We start from the raw sequence: 23,376 nt of genomic DNA, 5'->3' as shown, positions 1-23,376 counted from the left end.
GCCACGCAGTGGGACTGAACCTAGAACCATGTGGTTGGTAAACAAGCTACTTACCACAGAGCCACTCCTGATTGTTTTATAAAATATTGTATTTAGTAGTAAAATTTTTATACTTCAATAATAATGTTTTACTTCTTTGATATTATTGTTTCTTCAGTGTATGTGTATATTTCAAGGAAATGCGATATTATTCCGGGCATCAAACATTGGGGTACAAACAGATATCATATGCGTGCGTGTGTGTGTTTGTGTGCGTGTATACTCTATTTGTCCCCCCCACCCCCAACGCTTGTCAACAGGCGCTGGTTAGTTTTCATCTTTGTAAAAAATAGAAATCATTGTGTGTAATTTGAGAAAGATTTCGTTGTTATATCTTGCAGTAAATGTATTACAATAAATATTTTTATCGATAAACTTTCGAATGAACCTGGAATTATCTCCCTTGTTCATTCACCTTTGCCTTTACTGTCGAATTAAACAAGGATATAATTTCTAAGTTTTGTAATATTTCAAGAAATTAAAGCATTAATGTACTAAACCATTGAATTAGAAATAAGGAATTGTATTAGGTGGTTTATAATATATATGATGAAATTTGTTGAAAAATTAATATTTCAAAGTAATATTAGAGGCAATATCAGTGAAGTTACAATGCAAATATCGTATATATCAGATTAGGGAAAGCAAAAATCATACTTACCTTGTACAGGAGTAAACCGTGATCATCAAGGTGGTTCTCCCAAAGTGAGGCCCTTCCATTGCACTCCGGTTGGGTTGACCTTTGCGATCGCTCCAAATGTGGGCGACTCGGGTACGTTATTTCTAAGTGTGGGGTCTGCGTTCGCGCTCACCCCGTCATATAATTCAAGAACAGATATATTCGAGAAAGCTCTCTTAAATTGTGTACTTTGTTGTATGTAAAGAATAGTAGCTCTCTCTTAAGAACTACACACAATGTTCATTATCTCTTTTGGTTGTCGAACTGACAAACACTAGCCTCACCCACGTACAGAAGCGTTAGCGGAGATGATTTTTTTTATATACATTCGCACAGCTAACGAGGACTTGTTTTCCTACAGCATTTCAACGTTCGCAGGCGCCTCCCCACTCCGGCCCCTTCCTCAATGAGAACCAGTGAGTTGCATCTTTACACCACCGATAGTTGTTGTTGACAAACAACGGCAGTAATTTTATTCAGCTGAATACACGTCATTGATTGGTTGAAATTACCGCAATACGACAACTTTAACACGAAATATCTTCGTAGATATAAACTTTTCTCAAAAACGCTAAGAGTAAAAGATGTTTTATATGACACATTCTACCAGTATACGAAGTTTGAAAGTGTTTAGTTACAAAAAGTTATTTTCTAAATCTGCTGGGCAAAAGGAAAAGATCCACTGAGTTAATGTACAAAACTCACTCAATAATGTTTTGAACTGAGTACTCATAGTTGCTTGTTGTCTGAATGATTTCGTATTTTCACGTCTGTTACACTGAATATGTGGTTAGAATTTTGTTTCCCAAACACCTGGATCCGAGGTTAGTTCTACTGTGTGCAACGTGGGACAGTGACGTCTAGTATAGCCCAGGGCAGCCAAACGTTATCAAGATAAGTACGTTTAGGGGATGGTAACTGTGTTTGGGCACCGACACCGCCTGACAATCGGTGGTGGTTCGTTTACGCAACCGTTAATTAGCAGTTTCGTTAGACCAATAGAATACTAAACTAAAAAAACAATAGATACTGGGGTCGATGTTTTCGACTAAGCCCTTGAAGGCAGCGCTCCAGCATGGCCGTAGTCCAGAGATTTTTGATTTCGGCAATGTCTTCCATGTACTGGTGATTGTCAAACACAAACACACGTTCGGCTTATGATTGGATAAGGTAGGAGGAAATTTAAAGAATTCGATTACCCACACATACACATAAACACACACACACACACACACACACACACACACACACACACACACACACACACACACACACACACACACACACAAATATATATATATGTATACGAGCAAAACGCCCCCGTCCAATGGACGGTGCTGAGTTGTCAAACATTTAAACCAAATTTTCTCAAAACAACTTGTCCGACCGTCCCATAGGCCTCCCCTTTGAGAAACACTGATTTAACCAAAATTTGAGACACCAACAAAAGAAGAAATAAAGATAAACTTTTTTCTATTCCAAAGAAAAACGATTTTATTCACTTTATCGTTCGCATTCTCACCTGGAATCGATTTTTGTAATTTTTTCAAGACTTATACACGCCCTAGGTGCAGGAGTGGCTGTGTGGTAAGTAGCTTGTTTACCAACCACATGGTTCCGGGTTCAGTCCCACTGCGTGGCACCTTGGGCAAGTGTCTTCTACTATAGCCTCGGGCCGACCAAAGCCTTGTGAGTGGATTTGGTAGACGGAAACTGAAAGAAGCCCGTCGTATATATGTATATATATATATATATGTGTGCGTGTATGTTTGTGTGTCTGTGTTTGTCCCATCCAGCATCGCTTGACAACCGATGCTGGTGTGTTTATGTCCCCGTAACTTAGCGGTTCGGCAAAAAGAGACCGATAGAATAAGTACTAGGCTTACAAAGAATAAGTCCCGGAGTCGAGTTGCTCGATTAAAGGCGGTGCTCCAGGATGGCCGCAGTCAAAATGACTGAAACAAGTAAAAGAGTAAAGAGAATCGGATGGAGGATGTCCGAGATCCTAGAAGACACATACACAGACAGACAGAACGGATTTTATATAAATAATAGATCTGTCACTTTTTTCCTACTACCATTTCACCGTTTGCAGCGCACCATCCCCCGTCCTATATGAGAACTACTGCGTTAATGTACAAAACTGACTCAACACTGCTTTGCACCGAATACTCATAGTTGTTTTTTGTGTAAGTGGTTACGTATTTTCACATCTGTTACACTGTTTATCCGTCTCGTTAGTAACATTTCGGTATAAGTCTCATTACTCAAAATTTTGCCAGCTGATTACTCGATACCTTATGGAAACGAAATATTTATTCGTGTGGGTATGTGGTTAGAAGTTTCCTTTTCAAACACATGGTTCCGAGTTCAGTCCCGCTACGTGCACCTAGGACTTTTGATATAGCCCCGGGCAACCTAACGTTATCAAGATAAGTAGATATCGTAGACGGAAACTGTGTTTATCTAGTATTCTATTGGTCTAACGAAACCGCTAATTAACGGTTGTGTAAACGAACCACACCGATTGTCAGGCGGTGTCGGTGCCCAAACACAGTTACCATCTCCTAAACGTACTTATTTTGATAACGTTTGGTTGCCCTGGGCTATACTAGACGTCACTGGCCCACGTTGCACACAGTAGGACTAACCTCGGAGCCAGGTCTTTGGGAAACAAAATTCTAACCACATATTCAGTGTAACAGAAGTGAAAATACGAAATCATTCAGACAACAAGCAACTATGAGTACTCAGTTCAACCTGCGGTGGTTTGTTTACATAACCGTCAATTAGCGGTTTCGAGAAAAGAGACTAATAGAATTTTGGATGTTCGTAGGCAGCGTTTGATGGATAACTCAACAGATTTATCGATTCCTTGTCGCAGAGCAGTTAATCCGACTGTAAGCTCGTTGTTTTTCATTGCTGTATCTGGTGATACGTATCGCGCACTTTTGAACTCTTTTCCTGAGCTGATCGACCTAAATTTCCGTGTAAGTAATTTTATTCTGATGAATACACGTCATTGATTGGTTGAAATTACCGAAATACTACAACTTTAACGTGAAATAACTTCGCAAAAATAAGTTTTTCTCAAAAATGCTAAGAGTAAAAGATGTTTTATATGACACATTCTACCAGTGTCCGAAGTTTGAAAGTGTTTAGCTACAAAAGATTATATTTTAAACCTGTCGGTCAAGAGGTAAAGATGTTATTATTATTATTGTTATTACTACTACTACTAATAATAATAATGATAACAATAATAATAATAATAATAATAATAATAATAATAATAATAATAATAATACCACCACCACCACCACTACTACTAAAATTGCTAGGGAATTATTTTCAACATGCATATTGACTCTCTAAACACACTCATTGTTATTTCCAACCCAAAATAAGGAAACGATAATTGCATGAAATATAATCTTTCCTCCTTGCGCCATCTCTGGATGTATAAAAAAAAAGCTTGAATAGCCAGACGTGAACAGAACTTTCCATCTCTCCGCACCACTTTTTCCTTTAGCAAACCGTATGGTAATGTACTATAATATTTCATACAATATTGAATCCTGACAAAGCACGTTAACTCAAACTGTTAATCATATAGGGTTACCCTATAGCTCTGTTTAATCTTACACACACACACACACATGCACATATACAAACACACACACACACACATCTATAAATATATTGGTATATAGGCAGAATACAAACAGATCTACGGCCTGTCGATGAGATCAATACTGTCAGGCCTGTTACTGGCTATCTCGGGCATGGACCAGCTAGAACTCAGGGTGTGTGTGTATGTATGTATGTATGTATGTATGTATGTATGTATGTATGTATGTATGTATGTATGTACGAAAGTGTGTATGTATGTACGTACGTATGTATGTAGTCTGCTTTTTTTTTCAATTGTTTCGGTCATTTGACTGCAGCCATACTGAAGCACCGCCTTTAGTCGAAAAAAATCAATCCCAGGACTTATTCATTGTATGCGTATTTCTTATTCTATCGGATCCTTTCGCCGAACCGCTATGTCACGGGGACGTAAACACACCAACACCGGTTGTCAAGCGATGGTGGTGGGCACAAACACAACCACACAGATATATATGTATATGTTTATACGAAGGGCTTCTTTTAGTTTTCGCCTACCAAATCCACTAACAAGGTTTTGGTCAGCCCGTTGCCATAGTAGGAGTCACTGGCCATAGTAGGAGAACTGAAACTGGAACCATGTGGTTGGGAAGCAGGCTTCTTACCACACAGCCACACCTGCGCCTAAATGTATAACTGGGATTCGAAACTAAAACTCATTTCATCGGAAATTTAGCTCCTGCTCTGCCACTTCAAGGACTTCATAAAAAAAAGTTCCATTTGTTTTATATAGATATACCAAACAAATTAATTATTTTATCTATAGTGTGACCTTTGCAAATATATGTTACGTATATCCTCCAAGTGTCACGTAGCTCGAAATGAATATAAAGCATTGCAGCTCTTTGTGATCGAAATTAAATTGCGAGTAATTTATTCAATTATGTATTTATTTATTTATTTCATTCTTTATTTATTGATAAATATTGGAATTCCTGCAAAGGAGCTGTAACTCTTAAAAACCGAACGGATGTCCTATTCACCTGTGTTTTGGTCATTTAATAGGAATATTAATATACAAAATTTTATCTTGGATTTTTTTCTTACTGAAACGTATGTAGGATGAGGTTTATTTTTATATGTATTTATTTAATATCAGTTAGGTTTATAGGTGGAGAATTGAAATTGAAATTGAGTCAAATCAGCGAACATAAAAAATTACTCTTTTCTACCCTTGCTGATTTTATGTTTTTAACTAACAACGACTATTCACTAGTGAATTACAACGAAAGCATACGATGCATCAAAAGCTTTAGAATATTCACTTCTTCCCCTTTCTAATTTTCCTCCTTCTTATCACTATTATTTTTGTTAGAATTATAAGTGTTGGCGGAGTAAAGACTATACAGCTTCAAGCTAAATTGTATATAATAATTTATTTCAGCGCTCCACCTTTTGAATTCAGACGAGCATGTAGTCGACTTTGCTTTTCATTCTTCAGGATTCGATTAAATATATACTAAGTAAGAACTGATGTTCAGTTAATAGAATAGAAAATCCCTTTATTACCAAATTGTGATTTAGTGAAAATTATTCCTTATAAATTTTTGATTCTCATTTTTTTTTTTACTACTATTATTAATACAATTGGCACCGCCAGTAACATTCATAGTTTCTAGCTCGTATAAATATTTAAATTGTTGTTTTCATTATTGCTGGTACTGTTTTTATTTATTTTTTTCTTTGCATTTTTTTCATAATAAAGTTGACGTACTTTCTATTGTTGCTTCTATTTTAATGGCGATGCTCTAAATAATAATAATAATGGTTTCAAATTTTGCCACAAGGGCGGCTTTTGGGGAAGGGGATGAATCGATTACATCGACTTCAGTATTCAACTGGTAATTGTTTTATCAACCCCGAAAGGGTAAAAGGCAACGTCGACCTCGGTGGAATTTGAGCTCAGAACGTAGCGACGGGAGAAATACTAAATGATAATAATAAGGACAATTATTATTATCATTTTTATAATTATTATTTTCTTTTTTATTATTAAGGTGGCAAACTAGCAGAATCGTCTAACTTCGCGACCTGAGTTCAAATGCTGTTCTGAATTCAAATTAATCATAGCACCTGAGCTGAGATTTCTCCGAATTCTTGAGTTTTTTTGAGAATATTTTCGTTCTTCTTTACCACTAAACTTCTACAAAACGCTGACGTGGATATATATATATATAGGTATATATATACCTAAATATATATATATGCGCGCGCGCGCGCGTGTGTGTGTAGGTATAGATATAGGTATATGTATGTACACTATTTAAAGTGTAATGAGCAGGAAAATATCTTTGCAAGATAAATGCAGGACCCTCGTCCATTTTCTGAATAAAGCGTTTTCTCTTTACTTTTGCCGTTAATAACCTTGAACTTCGCGTTACACTTCGCACAATCCCAAAAATTTTGCAGACACTCAGAAGGAATTACTTATTTTGAAGCAAATACACGGGCCTAATTACTTATGACCCGCTATAAAATCTCGTTCTTCTTCTTCTTCTTTATGCTTCTCTTCTTCTTATCTTCTCTCTTCTTTTTCTTCTTTTTCTTCTTCTTATTCTTATTCTTCTTTTTCCTTTTCCTTTTTCTTTTTCTTTTCTTCTTCTTCTTTTTCTTCTTCTTCTTTCTCTTTCTTCTTCTTCTTCTCTTTCTTCTTCTTCTTCTTCTTCTTCGTCTTCTTCTTTTCCTTTTCCTTTTCCTTTTCCTTTTTCTTTTTCTTTTTCTTCTTCTTCTTTTTCTTCTTCTTCTTCTTCTTCTTCTTCTTCTTCTTCTTCTTCTTACTACTACTACTACCACTGCTGCTGCTACTACTGCTTCTACTGCTGCTATCGTTATTAATAATATAATAAAAGAAATCATTATTATTATTATTTGTTGTTGTTGTCGTCGTTGTTAATCCATTTTTCATTTGTCCTGTTCGCCTTGTTTCTACAGAGATTTATCACGAAAGCTGCAAAAGTAATTTCGACATCTGCGACTTTACGAGAAGGATTGACTTATTATTTTAATAATACATTTGTCACAAGCAATAAATTCAAGACGCCATTACATTTTAAACCTTGTCTCACCGTTATTCATATATATGCCGATGTCTTCAATGCTATAATTTTGTCAACTTCCATGAACGTATGTAAATTCCTCTCACCTAATGTTTCGAATTTCCGTCTCGTATTCCCAAGAAAGAATATTTATGCATAATGAGTTTCATCCTAGATCAATGGATTTCTTTCAAATCTCTATTTTGTATCCTTAAAACACCCATTAAATAACAAATCATTGTAAAACCCAAATGCATTTTTCAACTTCAAAACCAATTCTCATGCATGTATATACATACATGCGCGCACGCACAACACACACACACACACACACACACACACACACACACATACACACACACACATATATATATATATAAGGCGAGCTGGCAGAAACGTTAGCATGCCGGGCGAAGTGCGTAGCCGTATTTCATCTGCTGTTACGTTCTGTGTTCAAATGCCGCCAAGGTCGACTTTGCCTTTCATCCTTTCAGGGTCGATTAAATAAGTACCAGTTACGCACTGGGGTCGATGTAAACGACTTCATCTCTTTGTCTGTCCTTGTTGTCCCCTCTATGTTTAGCCCCTTGTGGGTAGTAAAGAATATATATCATATATATATATATATATATATATATATATATATATATATATATATATATATATATTTATATATATATATATATGAGGGGGTGTCGAAAAGTTCCTGGCTTTAGGGGTGTCGTGAAAGATCTGATTGGAAGCTTATCCGTTCTGAATTCTTTTACAAGGCTTAGAAAAACTGAGGGATCGCTGCAATAAGCGTGTGAATCTGAGAGAGGAATAAGTTGAATAAAGTTATAACTAATTGATCTTTCTGTATTCTCTTTTACCCATTTATGTATCTGTGTGTGTCTTTGTGCCTGTCTTTATACCCCACCCCAGTTTGACAACCGATGTGTTTACGTCCCCCGTAACTTAGCAGCTCAGCAAAAGGGTCCGCTAGAATACTCTTTACTCTTTTACTTGTTTCAGTCATTTAACTGTGACCATGCTGGAGTATCACCTTTAGTCGAGTAAATCGACCTCAGGACTTATTCTTTGTAAGCCTAGTACTTATTCTATCGGTCCCTTTTGCCGAACCGCTAAGTTACGGGGACGTAAACACACCAGCATCGGTTGTCAAGCAATGTTGGGGGACAAACACAGACACACATACACACACACACACACACACACACATGTATATATACATACATATATACAACGGGCTTCTTTCAGTTTCCGTCTACCAAGTCCACTCACAAGGCTTTGGTCGGCTCGAGGCTATAGTAGAAGACACTTGCCCAAGGTGCCACGCAGTGGGACTGAACCCGGAACCATGTGGTTCATAAGCAAGCTACTTACCACACAGTCACTCCTACGCCTATAAGTACCAGGCTCAAAAAAACTAAATCATGGAGTCGATTTGTTCGACTAAAAATCCCTGAAGCGGTGCTCTAACATGGCCGCAGTTAAATGACTGAAACAAGTAAGAGGATGAGTAAGTATGAAAAATTAATTTATTTCGCATATTTCTCATTAGTAGGTTTAGGATCGAGTGCAAATAATATTTTGATGACAGAAGTCAATGCTAAAATATTTAAGAGTTCACGGCTCAATTTAATTTCCAAATATTCTTTACTCTTCAATAAGACATAAGTTGACTGTTGAATTGAAATACCACAAACGTTGCAAACATAGATAACGAAATGCATATGAGATACGTACGCAACACTGCTTCACTATCTTTAGTTACGATGAGATTAATAATGACAAGAAGACCCAATATTTCGTAGAAAATATATTATTAATTTGATACGTATCAACAAAGTAGGCGTAGTAGTGGCTGTGTGGTAAGTAGCTTTCTTACGAACCACATGGTTCCGGGTTCAGTCCCACAGCGTGACACCTTGGGCTAGAGTCTTCTACTATAGCCTCGGGCCGACCAAAGCCTTGTGAGTGGATTTGGTAGACGGAAACTGAAAGAAGCTCGTCGTATATATGTTATATATATATGTGTGTGTTTATGTGTGTGTGTGTGTGTATGTGTGTGTGTATGTGTGTGTGTGCGTACATGTTTGTGTGTCTGTGTTTGTCCTCTAACTTCGCTTGACAACCGATGCTGGTGTGTTTATGCACCGTAACCTAGCGGTTCGGCAAAAGTGACCGATAGAATAAGTACTAGTCTTACAGAAGAATAACTCCTGGGGTCGATTTGCTCGACTAAAGGCGGTGCTCCAGCATGACCACAGTCAAATGACTGAAACAAGTAAAAGTGTTCAATGTGAAATATATAAAATCTATGACGCGTGCATTCAGCAAAAAGGCTATTTTTGTGTATACTCTTCTGGATTCTCAAGTGTCATTTGAGTGCGGCCATGCTGGAGCACCGTCTTATAAGGGTTTTAGTCGATGTAATCGACGCCAGCACTTATTATTCGTAAGCCTAGTACTTATTTTATCGGTCTCTTTTGCCGAATCGCTAGCTTACGTGGACATCGGCTGTCAAGCGATGGCAGGAGGACAAACACAGACACAAAGACACACACACATAAACATATATACTATATATACACACGATGGGCTTCTTTCAGTTTCCGTCTGACAAATCCACTCACAAGGCTTTGGTTGACTCGAGGCTATAGTAGAAGATACTTGCCCGAAGTGTCACACAGTGAGACCATATGGTTGGTAACCAAGCTTCCCACCACACCACGTCTGCGCCTATATGCATATATACACACACATAGACAAACATATATACACACACAGACACATATATGTGTAATATATATATACATATATATATAATATATATATATATATATATATATATATATATATATTATATATATATATATATATATATATATATAGATATATATATATATATAATCGAAATAAGCAACAGGATATCTAGAGGTAATGCAGACGATCGTATCGTTTCAAGCGATTCCATTTAATTGAACAATGCAATCATTAGATCAATTTAAACGCAGAGCAATCTTCAGCTGCATAAATACGTAGACTTAAATTAAATTAAAACAGATGGACACATTAGTATAATTTTACCTAAAACCTCCAAGAAGGTAAGGAGATAAGCAAAGATCATGCTGTCTTCACTTCAGCTAATTTAATTCTATGTATTTATGCAGCTGAGGATTACTCTGCATTTAAACTGCTGTAATGGTTGCATTGTTCAATTAAATAGAGCCGCATGAAACGATTGTACTGCATTACCTCTGGATATCCTGTTGTTTATTTTGATTTTGACCACCTTATTTTGAAACTCTATGGATAATGCCGTACTAAATTCTGGTGCTTCAACTTAAGTACTTAATTCATCTGAATCTAAATTTTTGATATATATATATATATATAACATTTTTGATACATATATATATAATATTTTTCATAAGAGACAGTTTATAAAATCCCCTAGATCCCTTGATCTGACCCCTCTTGATTTCTGTCTTTGGGGGCATATGGAAGGCATGGGGTATTGTGGAAAGGTTAAAGACCTAAAGCATTTGAAGGAACGCATCACCAACTCCTTTGCAGACGTATCACCAGATGTGCTATTACGAGTTCACAATGAGTGGGGTAAACGCATTGCTTATGTATTCAAAACAATGGTCACCATACAGAGCCTGTTAAAGGAAAAAAACTGTTCTTATAACCGTTTCTTATATAAATATATATATATATATATATATATATATATTATATTATTATATATATATATATATATATAATTTGCAGAGTTAACTGGGGTCATCAATAAGATAAGTCATGTTCCTACTTTTCTTTAATATGTAAATCTTATCAATTATTTATAAACGTATAGTGTAATTATAACGTCTTCATTTATGTTGTAAATTTATTTTATGTTATTGAGACGTGAAGAGTGACTATGTATCGTTGGATCAAAGAAATATTAATTTTTTGAGAGTATAGATTTTGATATTGTAGATTTGTATACATAGTCACGAAACGCGCGTAGTCGTTTTAATGTGTATTTTGATGTGAATTTTTTAAATGTGTATTATTTAGTATATAGCACAATATTAATAATAATGTCGTTTTAATGTGTATTTTTTTAATGTATAGTATTTAGTACAGAAATTTTTAATTATATATTTAAATTTTATTTTAGAATAGATAATATCTTTCATAATTAATTGAATTACTTTATGGAGGTTCTATCTCTATTATATTATATATATATATATATATATATATAATATATATATATATATATATATATATATATAATATATATATATATAATATATATATATATATATATATATAGGCGCAGGAGTGGCCGTGTGGTAAGTAGCTTGTTTACCAACCACATGGTTCCGGGTTCAGTCCCACTGCGTGGCACCTTGGGCAAGTGTCTTCTACTATAGCCTCGGGACGACCAAAGCCTTGTGAGTGGATTGGTAGACGGAAACTAAAAGAAGCCCGTCGTATATATGTATATATATATAATATATGTGTGTGTGTGTGTTTGTGTGTCTGTGTTTGCCCCCCTAGCATTGCTTGACAACCGATGCTGGTGTGTTTATGTCCCCGTTACTTAGCGGTTCGGCAAAAGAGGCCGATAGAATAAGTACTGGGCTTACAAAAGAATAAGTCCCGGGATCGAGTTGCTCGATTAAAGGCGGTGCTCCACCAAGGCCGCAGTCAAATGACTGAAACAAGTAAAAGAGTAAAGAGTAAGAGTATATGCTAGTTCATGCATATACAGCTGTGTGCGTGCGCACATACACGCGAGTACTGTCCAAATCTCCGATCAATCACATACAGCTAGCTGGCATTCAATTGGCGTATCAATTTTCGGGCATTTTGATTGGGTTTTGGATAGAAAATTCACAAAAATGTCACTTCTATTGATTTCTTTTTAATGGTTTTGACTGGGGAATTGTAAAGATGAGCACGACCACCCTTGGACGGTTTTAAATGACCATAGAAAGTGCGAGCCCTCTAACTGAAAAATTGTGGATTTGTATAAAGGATACACACACACACAGACATTTTGCCGTTTACATATATATATATCTATATCTATCTATCTATCTATCTATATATATATATATATATATATATATATATAATAGAAATATTAAAATAACTAAGTCTCTCTAAAAGAGAACAGCGGCAGCGTTCCCGGAAAATAATAGTTATCGCCATACTAATATGGCATTCTTATAAAAATAAGAAAAAGCTGTCCGCTATTAGCTCCATGAGGCCATCGCCTTAAGTTAGCTATTTGATACACAAACTGTATCCATATAACCTTCGAACAAGGAGGTCAGTCGCTCCACACTACTTGACCGGCAGCTACAGACGCGTTTCGGGGTATTGCCCCTTTTCAATGCAGCGTAGCCAGCCAGTAGGTGTCGCTTCCGACAATCTCTGTTCGATGGTTTTATTTACCTAGTTTCGGTGGAATACATCCACTTGTTTTAATAATAGAAATATTAAAATAACTAAGTCTCTCTAAAAGAGAACAGCGGCAGCGTTCCCGGAAAATAATAGTTATCGCCATACTAATATGGCATTCTTATAAAAATAAGAAAAAGCTGTCCGCTTATTAGCTCCATGAGGCCATCGCCTTAAGTTAGCTATTTGATACACAAACTGTATCCATATAACCTTCGAACAAGGAGGTCAGTCGCTCCACACTACTTGTTCGAAGGTTATATGGATACAGTTTGTGTATCAAATAGCTAACTTAAGGCGATGGCCTCATGGAGCTAATATGCGGACAGCTTTTTTCTTATTGTTATAAGAATGCCATATTAGTATGGCGATAACTATTATATATATATATATATATATATATATATATATATATATATATGCTTACTTGCATAATTTCCAAGTGTTACACGGTGATATTTTAAGAAGTAATGACGAACGATTAACGACTGAATTTCTCACCTATTTTCCCTTGACTTATTATTAAAGATTCGTCTACAGTTTCTCGTAGAAACGTCATGTTTTCTGAGACTATTTTGTGTTGCAGCAGAGCAATTACTGTTCACATAAACTATGAAATTTACATTACTGAAATTAAAAATAAAAAATACCGCATCTATTGTAGGAAATAGTCTGAATTTTATTGCGTTGTTTTCATCTTAACTTTCAACTAAATCGGAAAATCCCCCGCTGAGTTGTGTTCTAATGTTTACTTAAACCATATAGAAAGTATTAACATAGATAACAATTTACATATATATATATATATATATATGCACACGGATATAAGTGTATCAATACACGGACACACAAATATATATGTTTAGGTATATACAAACACACAAACACACAGAGACTCAAACACAAATACACACTAATGCATACACTTTGTAATCGGAATTTTTGTTGCTTCTCTGGTATCAAATATTCCTGCTAACAAGCAGAATTTCCCCCCAGAATTCAACATATGAATCATACAACACCATTAACACAGACATTAGATAGATAGATAGATAGATAGATAGATAGATAGATAGATAGATAGATAGATAGATAGATAGATAGATAGATAGATAGATAGATAGATAGATAGATAGATAGATAGATAGAAGGGGAGAGAGCGAGTCGTGTGTGTGTACACCCATAGAAGTATGTTTAAATACAATTACAGATACACACACACACCTGCGAAAAGATCTCAGAATTTTAATTGATTTGCTTTTCGCAGGAAGGAAAGTTTCTTGTCGAAGATACGTCTCGCTTTCACCTTCGAAACGTAGAGTAGATGAAACCATAGCGACTGAAGAAGGGGTTTTTTCTTTGTGTTAATTGTCCTGTACTCTCTTTTTTTTGTTGTTTAAAAAAAATGTCAGTTCCTTTGGTTTGTGTCTATGGTTTTCGTTTCTCATTGTGTCGACGTCTTTTGGTGTCCTGTACTCATATATGCGTGTATATGTACATGTAGAGGTAGGTACGTACATATATGTTTATATATATGCATATATTTTATTTTATTTATAATATATATATATATATATATATATATATATATATTTATTTTATAGAAGGAGCTTCTACAGGACTAGAACTGTTTCATTCAAAGAAATCATCAGTGGCTTCCTGATGATTTCTTTTGAATGAAACAGTTCTAGTCCTGTAGAAGCTCCTTCTATAAAATAAATTAATTTACTCTGCTATGTATTGAGTACCTTATTTAACCCCAACTCAACCAGGGACCTACATATATATATATATATATATATATATATATATATATGGCTCAGTGGTTAGAACATCGGGCTCACAACCATGCAATAGAGTGTTCGATTCCCAGACCATTCTGTATGTTGTGCTCTTGAGTAAGACATTTTATTTCACATGGCTCCAATTCACTCGGTTGAAGAAGAATTGAGTTGCGACGTCAATGGTACTAAGTTCTTGGATAACATCGGTGGCATAAAGAAGGAAGGCCGGTATGCATGGGCCTCTGCTGGTCTTTCACAAGTAACCTTACCCGAACATGTGCCTTTCTAGGTGCAATCCCATGGTCTTTCATGACCAAGGTGGTGGAGTTACCCTTAACAGAAAGAGATAAACAAACAGATATGTGTGTTCTTGTGCACACTCATACATACATATGTGTGTGTGTGCGTGTTTGTGTGTATGTATATATGATATACATATACGTGGTCTGTTCAATAAGTAATCGAACTGTTGCAATAGTAACGAAACTAAAGCACCCAGAGTAAAGCCGCTTGGCAAGGGTTGGCCTTAAATTCTGCTGTGCATGTGCACTTCTGCTGTTTACAGCAGTGCTTGGAAGGAAAGTGTGTAGCGTACGATCGTCGCATTGACCAGAGAAAGCTGAGCGGAGAGTCTGCATTAAATTTGCCAAAATCTTGGCAATACCTGCTCAGAGGCCTACGCAAAGTTTTCAAAAAGTTTTCATCGTTCTCGACACAATCAAGATCTTGTGCAACTGATATCTGATTGTCTTTTTGGTCAGCTGAAAGCAGTTTCGGTACAAATTTGGCAGATACATGTCTCATACCCAAAGGTGCGTGACTTAGTAGCTTGGGCATTCGGTTCACGATCGTACGGTCGTGAGTTCAATCCCCGTCGACGCGTTGTGTATTTGAGTAAGACACTTTATTTCACGTTGCTCCAGTCCACTCAGCTGTGAAAAATGAGTAGTATCTGTATTTCAAAGGGCCAGCTTTGTCACACTTTGTGTCACGCTGAATCTCCTGTGTCTGTAGAATATTCAGCCATTTGCTCGTTAATTTCACGAGCAAGTCGTTCCGTTGATTGTATCAGCTGGGACCCTCGTCGTTGTAACCAACAGAGTGCTTCTATCATTATTATTATTATTATTATTATTATTATTATTATTATTATTATTCTATGTTTGACTTTTGCTTTATATTTGTACAAGTTGGCTCCAAGTCTCACCCAGAGACCTCAAGAGACAACAGGGTTGGAAGTTCATGTTGTTGTTATGCCTAGTGTGCCATATATTGGGGGGGGGGATTTGGTACTAATGAATGTCTATAAAAAAGAAAAATATTTTTTTTTTTTTTTTTTTTTTTAAACCGAAAATTATGTTTGTTTTAAACCTTGAGATTACATAGAGAGTATTTTGCGTAGGATATGAGCAGTTCCCATGAGCACTATCTTTTGAACTTCTGCCATTTTTTGGGTTTCCTGGTATCTGAGTTAGGTAGCTATCAGCCCCTTTTGCTATCATTCCCAGGGCACCTATGACAACAGGTATTGTTTTAGTCTTCAGCTTCCACATTTTGCTGATTTCTATTTCAAGATCTTTATATTTGCTCAGTTTTTGGTAGGTCTTGACAGATACGTTTATATCGATTGGGACAGTCATATCAATGAGGAGGCATGTTCTTTGTTTGAAGTTTTTCAATATGATGTCTGGCTATTTGCATCTATCTTCCTGTCAGTTTGAATGGTGAAGTTCCAGAGGAGTGAGATGTGGTCATTTTCAAGCACTGGGGGTGGTTTGTGTTCCCACCATTTTTCATGGGGCAAATCCAGGTTTTTACAGATTACCCAGTGAATATATTGTGCAGCTCTATCGTGCCTGTTGAGATACTCTGTAGGCGCTAGAAGACTGCACTTGGAGACCACATGGTCAATGGTTTCATTTTGTTGCTTGCATACACGACACGTTGGACTGCTTCTGATCTTTAATATGTTGGCCTGGTAGTTTCTTGTTGGTAGGCATTGATCTTGAGCTGCTATGATAAACCCCTCTGTTTCAGATTTTAAGCCAGAGGCCATTAGCCATTGATGGTCAGGGCTTTGTCGATATCTGCATTATTCGCTCTCTTTGGGTATTTGCCATAGAGAGGTTTTCTTCTTATTATTATTATTATTATTATTATTATTATTATTATTATCATTATATTATTATCATTATTATACATTATTATTATTATCATTATTATTATTATTATTATTATTATTATTATTATCATTATTATTATTATCATTATTATCATTATTATTATTATCATTATATTATTATATTATCATTATTATTATTATTATTATTATTATTATTATTATTATTATTACTTTTTTTTCTTCTTTCAAATTTGCTTCCATTGCTTGCCGAGTGTCTTCCCGATTCCTAGGGCAAAGAAACTCATAGTATACATTGGTAGGCCATTAAACCAAACTCAGTAGATCGTTCGTTCATTTTTTTTTTTTTTTTTAAAGTTAAATTAAAATACATGAGCAGCAACAGTTCTCACATCGACAATGCTCTTCTCAATACGTGTGATGTACCAGTTAAGACAATCTTTTGCACTTCTTGCAGGGATGGTAAGCCAGGGATCATTCTCATATAATTTTCGGTTCCCTTCTTGATCATTCCTAGTGCTCCTACGATCACTGGTATTGTAACCGCCTTGAGATGCCACATTTTCTCAATTTCAATGAGTAGGTCTTTATTATTCTGAGCTTGTCAAACTCTTTCGCTGAGATATTATGATCACAGGGGGATGCTCATGTCGATCAATAAGCAAACTTTATTGTTTTGGTCTTTCACAACAATATCTGGTTTATTGGCCTTGATGGTTCGGTCTGTATGTACTGGAAAGTCCCACAGAATGGTTACATTTCTCCTTCAGTTACAGCCTCAGGGTGGTGATTATACCACTTGTCGGCAGTTTTGATATTGTAATGCCGACTTATTAGCCAGTGGAGATATTGGCCAACTCTCTCATGTCTTAATTTATACTCCACTGGTGCTAAGACTTTACATCCAGAGATTAGGTGGTCCACTGTTTCAATCATGTCGTTGCAGAATCGGCATTTTGGGTCTGCTCCATTTTCATCACATTGGCCTGGTAGTTCCGGGTTAATAGGCTTTGATCTTGAGCAGCCAGGATGAAACCTTCGCTCTCTGCTTTTAGCCCTGAGCTCCGTAGCCACTGATGGGTTTGCTTCTGGTCAACATCAGCTTGTTTGCTGCGGGTCACATATTTGCCGTACAGAGGTTTCTCCTCCCACCTATCAGCCAATTGCCGTGCGCTTTTTTCATTGCCATCATTTTCACCTTCTTTGCAACAATAGTTGCCGTACTTCCCTCGGGTTGTTCAGTTTGGGTATCCTGCACGAGATCAATAGCAAATTTTTGCTTTCCTTATGATAGAATGAAGCTTCTTTCGTCTCTCGTGATTTTCCACGAGCTTTAGCATCCAGTCATTCGATATTTCGAGATATTTGGCCAGTCCAATCGTGGTTGTTTTGTAAGCTAGTTCAAATTGGATCAGGCCTCGACCTACTTGGGCTCTGGGAAGGTAAAGGCGATCTACGTCTGCCTTTGGGTGGTGCATCTATTACAACTCAGCAGCTTGCGTATTTCTATCTATATTCTTTACTTCACTCATATTCCAGTTCAACATTGTAGCTATAAGTAACAACTGGAACTGCTAAGGAATTTATAGCTAACACCTTGTTATGTGCATTAGTTCAGCATTATTATTATTATCATTCTTATTATTATTATCATTATTATTATTATCATTATCATTATTATTATTATATTATTATTATTATTATTATTATTATATTATTATTATTATTATTATTATAATTATTATCATTATCATTATCATTATTATTATTATTATCCTCATCATTATATTATTATCATTAGATTATTATTATTATGTGAGAGAGCAGTGCATGCCATCAAAGTGACACTGGGGTAAAAAATACGAAGCCCAATATACCCATCATGACTACCCGTCTGATAAGGTACACCAGGCACATGCATCACAACCATATGTGCGCGACATGGTGATCTCATATCAAGATAAACAGCACATGGACCTGCAGGTGGGGCCCAGTTAGAATTTTTCTCAGGCTGAGTAGCCCATCCCGCTCAAAAGGTCCCTGAATAAGGGTTGTTTAAGGAGTTGAAAGAACCACCCCATGTTTCCAGAGGTGAATTATTCAAACCCCAAAGGAATCCCTCTCAACACATGGCTATGATGCTCCCCCACTACTTCTGCTCGTGATCAGAGATGCACATATCGTCAGCCACTAAGGGACATGCTCAACTGGTAAGGTCAAACAACTGACAAGCAAATCTGTGGTATTGAGCAGAATATTTGCTGTAGCCCATCTTTTATACCAAGACAAAACAATACATGATAACACTTCCAATCAGTTAAGATCAGAAGCCATGAGAGCCACTGCCTGGTACTGCATCAGAGGCATTTATTATTATTATTATTATTATATTATATTATTATTATTATTAGTTATTATTATATTATTATTATCATTATATTATTATTATTATTATTATTATTATTATTATTTTCACCATCATCATTATTATTATTGTAATCATTATAATTATTATCATTATTATTATTATCAGGTCTTATTCTATATATCCTTATATTATATCATTTTTATTATTATTATTATTATTCTCAGTATTTATAGTATTATTATTATATCATTATATAATATCATTTTTATCTTATTGTCATTATTAATATTATCATTATCATTATTATTATCATTATTATTTCTAGCATTAGCAGTATCCCTTATCATCTCTGCTTGATCATTATTATTATTTTATTATTATTATCATCATCAATCATCATCATCTCATCATCATCATCATCATCATTATTATTATTATTATTATTATTATTATTATTATTATTAATATTATTTTCTTATTATCATTATCATTATTCTCATATCATATATTATTATTATTATATTATTATTATTATTATTTTATTATTATTATATTATTATTATTATTATCATATTATTAATAGTATTATTATTATTATCATTATCATTATTATTATTATTATATTATTATTATTATTATTATCATCATCATTATCATTATTATTATCATCATCATCATCATCATCATTATTATATTATTATTATTATTATTATTATTATTATTATTATTATTATTATTATTATTATTATTCAGAAGTTTTCAAGATGGTCGAAAAAATTTCGATATTGGCGAACTGAGAAAAACATCGCAGATGTGCGTGCAGCTGTAATATTATCCAAATCTTCAGTAATAATGGACTGAACTGAACTGTAACTGGGCAGGTTTCACTGTCATGGTCAATGCGACGATCACACGCTACAGACGTTCCTTCCAAGCACTGCTGTAAACAGCGGAAGTTAGCTAGAAATTAAAACCTAGTGCACATACACAGCAGATTTCAAGGTCAATCTTTGCCAAGAGGCTTCACTCTCGGCGTGCTTCAGCTTCGTTACTATGGCAACAGTCCGGATACTTATTGATCAGACCTCTGTGTGTGTGTGTGTGTGTTTTGTGTCTGTGTGTACACACACATGAGCACACATACACATATAGAGACATATTTATCAGCAGCAAGTTTCCGTAGTAACACTGAAAATCCTACAGTTTTGTTAATAGCATTTATTAAACAAACTTAATGACTGAAAACTAATCTCTAACATAGAGTGAATTACATTTCTTTCTGGAAAGTTCGATTAAAAATTAGTATTGCTGGATTACATGATAATAAAACATTTGTTTGTTAATCAGTTTGAGAGAAAATGAAATATACGTTTACAACCCAAGCACCCACAGGTATACATTTCAATAGTATATATGTATACATGCAAGCTCTCCCAGAATTAAGACAACTAACTTTTTTCAAATTCATCAAAGCAAAATATTGTTATATTTCGCTGGTCCGAGAACTGCAATGCAATGGTAAAGGAAATACAATCATGACACTACCACATTTATTCGATATCACCATCTCTGTTTCAAATCACTCTCTTAAGTCTAGGTGCGAATGCTTCACACACAGCACGCAGCTGTTCTTGCGGAATTGAAGCCCATTCTTGGCGCGGTTTTGCCTTCAGATCGCTGAGCGAAGCACGAGGAGTGCTCGAGACCCAAGTTTCCAAAATGGACCAAACAGAACAAAACCAACGGATTGAGATCGAGGCTCCTTGAGGACCATACATCCTTGCCTATGAAGAACAGAATGTTTTTCTTAATCCAGTGTTGTATCTGTTTGGAATTGTGGGATGGTGCCGAGTCCTACTGGAGGTTCCAATGTGCACCTTGAAAGTGTTCATTCGCCCATGTAAGACTTCAGCTTCCGGAATGTCGCTAATGTATCGCTGTGTGTTAATTTTAACACCCGAGGACACAAAAACGTGGGAAGTCCTTCTAGTAGCTGTCACAGCCGCCTAAACCATAATTGACTGTGGATTTTGACGTCGGTTTTCGAGTCTACTTTCGATGAAGCCAGATATACTCCAAACTTGCTCATTCTGGTGGTTTCCTGTCTGTTCGATGTCAAATATCTTTTCTTTTCAACACCAGGTTGGGCAGTGTGCATTCAGCAATCTGACGCAAGGTAAGATGACTCGTAGCCTTATAAACTTGCGTGAGCTCATGACGGTGGATCATCTTGCAGGAGCAGATCCTGAGATCCTCCTTCAGCACTCAATACATCGATATTCAACTTATTTTTGCCGTTATGGCAGAGCCAGATTTTTGACAGAACGATGAATACTTTACTGTATCTTTTCTCTTGTAATTTTGATAAGCTGAGGGGTCAGCACACTTCTTTTTCGGCCATGTCCAGGTCGATCGGTGGTGGAACCAGTCTCTTGAAATTTCTTAACACCCTGTACATATATATACGCAAAAAATACGCGTACGCACACACACACACACACACACACACATACACGCACACACACACACACACAACACACATACGCACACACATACTTACATAAATATATATATATATATATATATATATATATAAAAGGATCGAAGGTCTTTCCGGAACCATAGGCTCATAAGACTGGTTCTTCCGAATTCAGTGGCATATGTGCTTCCAGCTCACCGGACTTGGCACCGGTCCGTCGTAGGATTACTGATCTGCTCGACCTAAGTGAACTGGACTAACGTCTAGTGAAATGTTTTCCTCACAAGCACAACGCATCGCCTGGTCCAGGAATCGAAACCACAATCTTACCCTCAACCTAACCACTAAACCATGTGCCCCCATACACATACATAAATACAGAGAAAGAGAGAAAGAGAGAGATATTTACGTCACTTAACACTTATCTACGTGATTTACAGTTAGTCGAATCAGTTGGCTGTCTATAACATACATTTAAGTTTCAATGCAAATTGTAAATGTGAACCAATGAATACTAGTGACAGACTATTTCTGACAACTATAAACAACGGAATCAAAGCATAATCGGCAAATGTTTCATTAATTCATAAATATATAATTACGAGTGTATACATTTGTGTGCCAAGGAAAAAAAGTCAACGTTTATCGAAAAGTCAAGCCATTGACTCAAGTTTCTTTATCTATAAGAGAAACTACTGGCCTCTATACATATTCATAGTTAATTAAATAAAGTGGATTTAGCAATTAATATATATTAACTTTATAATTTAAATGTCTTCGCTTAGTATTATTTAATACGTATGTGTATCATCAGTATACAAATGAAATAGTTGATTATATACGTTTACATGCATGTATGTATGTATGTATGTATGTATGTATAATTTGTATATTACATATTGCATATTATATATATATATATATATATATATATATATATATATCGGTATTTTATGTATATGCACGTGCATAAAAGCACTTAGAATATTTGTGAACAATTATGTATGCATTCAAATTCTGAAACCATTTTCTGTCTCAGAACAAAACTTTTAATTACATTTCAGGTAAATGATGATATCCTAAATGGCGGATGCCAAAAAATATCTAAATGAATTCAAATTTTCCTCTTAGCTGGTGAAAGAAAACAAAAATTTGTTGGCAATCGTTTGCAACTTTAGCAATTATTCCATGGAATAATTATGAGCACAGAAAGTTGAATTTCAATTTCTTTACAGGTAGGGAGGAGGTCTTATCTTTGTTACCAGACGAAGATAACAGCTACCTACATGTTTCAGTCTTATCAGACCTCATCATTGCAAAGTGTATTATATTCTCAGCCATTTCTGATCAGGGGATCATGCAGATTGTATTAAATGACGCTGGCTGCTCTGTTAATAAATTCTGAATAGGTATGTAGTAGTTCAACAATAATTTATATTTCAAGAAATGTGTTGTACGTAGGAAAAATTATTATAATAACGTTTGACCTGTATAATTACGGATATCAAGCTTGTTTCGCGGCCGACCTCACGCATTTCTGATGAGGAATTATGGAAGGAGCTTCGTGCTGAGACGCTTCCGAAAAACACAAAGAAAAGCCGTTGGAAAACCGATTATAGCAGCGACTCCATCAATTCTTAGGGATATCTGAAGAAGGAATTTTATTCCGAAATATCATATCAGACTATGGATGATAAAATTACAACAG

At 35.6% G+C, this 23,376-nt stretch overlaps 1 non-coding gene across 1 annotated transcript; it reads left to right on the top strand.

The window, feature by feature from the left end:
* Positions 1–692: 692 nt before the first annotated feature.
* Positions 693–856, top strand: LOC115211293. The gene has a single exon (XR_003881571.1). It is a non-coding gene; the product is annotated as a U1 spliceosomal RNA (small nuclear RNA).
* Positions 857–23,376: the final 22,520 nt, after the last annotated feature.

The sequence above is a fragment of the Octopus sinensis genome, linkage group LG4, assembly GCF_006345805.1.
Source record: "Octopus sinensis linkage group LG4, ASM634580v1, whole genome shotgun sequence".
Taxonomy (NCBI): domain Eukaryota; kingdom Metazoa; phylum Mollusca; class Cephalopoda; order Octopoda; family Octopodidae; genus Octopus; species Octopus sinensis.
This window is presented reverse-complemented; position numbering and strand designations above follow the sequence as displayed.